The following is a 2,350-nucleotide window of genomic DNA, read 5'->3' on the forward strand; positions in this document are numbered from 1 at the left end:
TTATTTTAAAAGTCCAAGTTCATGTCCCTTATGTCTACCAAATCAAAAAGTACAACAAATAAGGCAAGTCCAATTCGGTTTTAGGGACCGATTTGCAGCAATGCTTGGGCTAAAATGAAATTCTTCACAAGTTTCATGGCAATTCTATGATTACGAAATGAATTATTAGAATCAAACAAAGAAATATTAATTGACAAAACATAAATAATAATTGAGAAAATAAAAAATAAAATGACACTAAATTTAAGAAACTCTTTGGCAACGGCGCCAAAAACTTAACACAACTCAAAAGTGTTATTATTCCCAAGTATAAGAGTGTCTAGTTATAATATAACTAGATGAGTTCGGGGTCGAACTACAAGGAATTTAAAATCTAGTAGCCAATTTGTTAAACAAAGAAAAGAAATTACTAGGAACTAATTTAAAAATATGCTAAGATTACGGATCCACTCTCGGATTTCAAATTGTAGTTATAACAACTCTCTCACATTCGTATTTTGCATTCATTTCACAAATTAATTATTATGCCATTTAATTCTTAGCTAACTTAAAGTGTGATAAATATGGGACCAAGTACCTAATGTGCGACAACTATATTGAAGTGTCGACATTATATCCAAATACTATATAAATCTAAAGTGATCTAGATCTATAAATTAACATGACATAAAAGAAAGTGGTAAGGAAGAAAAATGCAACAAATAAAACTTTAAGACTCACTTGAGAGAGTAATTAATTCAATAATTTGAATCCTTGAGCTTCACTTTCACCTCAGCTTAGAAAATTAGCCACTCATATTGAGAAACAAAACACTCATTTTATTTCACAGACTTCTGAAATAGATTACAAGGATATTGATTACCCCATAAAACAAAAAAAAGAAAGAAAGAAAGATTTCCTCAGCTTCACTCGTTCTCGCCTCCCCATCTCCCCCTCTTTGTTTATAGGTGGCCGTCAGCTTCAACTTCTTTTATTTTGCTATTATTTCTTATTATTATCACATAAACCAACAAGAAAAACATGGGTGATGGTTAGGTGGCATAATGGCCTCCTAACCATCACCAGCATGATTGCCCACTTTTTCTCTTTTTTATTTTTTTTATTATTTTTAATTAACTACATCTCCTCAATAATGCTTTCAAAATAGCTCAAGCAATTCTTCTTTATTTCCCGCTTCCAGTTCCCACTCCTCTTTATTCTTGAAATATATATACAATATAAAATTAAAATAAAATTAACATGTTACAAATTAATTTAAAATATATTTGGTGAGTGTTAAGATAATTTAGGAATAATGAGCGCATTAATTGACACTGTAAGTGAAAAACTGATAATTTTATCCTTATTAAATGTACGCTTTTTAGTGTCAATCACCTTAGGAAATTGGGTACCACACCACTCGACCTTCAAGTGTATTTTAAAAAGAAAAAATACTTTGATTGGGATAGGTAGTCCTAGCTTTTGTTTGACTGGCCACTTGGCCTTTTCAAAGGAAGTAACTATTCCTTTGGTGTTTGAATATATTTTGGGAGGAGTGTTATTAGTGAACTTTTCTCTTCGTTGATTTAAGGAAAAATAAAATATTTCCTCTGAACTAAAGTTCTAAGATGAAATGTTAGCTCTTTGAATTTTTCCTTTAAGCTAAAGTTCCAAGAGGAAATGGTAGTCATTCTTTGAACTTTTCCCTTGAACTAAGGTTTTAAGAGGAAATATCAATTTTTGTTTGTATCGATGGAATTGATTGGAATCATGTAAACCATTCCATTGACTTTTTCCTTTGAATTGAAGCTTCAAGAGGAAATGTCAGTTTCTTGAACTTTTTTTTCTTGAACTGAAGTTTTAAGGGGAAATGCAAATTTTCCCTAGGCATTTTGATTGGTTCGGAAATGGTTTATAGAAATTTTGGTTTTTATTATAAAATTTTGGTATATAGATATTATCTACCTTGGTTTAACTTGAATCCTTTTTGTCTTGCCTGGCATAGGGTTGGTCACTCCTTAATTTGGCTTTCTCTTGTTGGCTTTGGCTTTTATTTTCCCTGTTTATCCTTTGTCTTTATTTTTTCCTTAGCTTTTAGTTTAGCTTGCTCGGCTCTGGCCTTTTTTTGGCTTGCCTTGGTCTTTGGGCCATGGCATTTGTTTCTCTTAGCTACCTATTGCCTTAGCTTTTATTTAGTCTTTGTTTGCCTTGCTTGGCTCTAGCTTTTTCTTAGCTTGGCTTGCTCTTCTTCCCTTGACTTTTATTTACCTAGGTTTGTCCTTAAACTTTGTTTCCATTGCAGAGCATTGGCATTTTCTTGGCTGGGCTTGCACTTATGGCCTTGGTTTTTGTTTGGTTCGATTTTCCTTTA

This window comes from Citrus sinensis, chromosome 3 (assembly GCF_022201045.2).
Source record: "Citrus sinensis cultivar Valencia sweet orange chromosome 3, DVS_A1.0, whole genome shotgun sequence".
Lineage (NCBI taxonomy): Eukaryota > Viridiplantae > Streptophyta > Magnoliopsida > Sapindales > Rutaceae > Citrus > Citrus sinensis.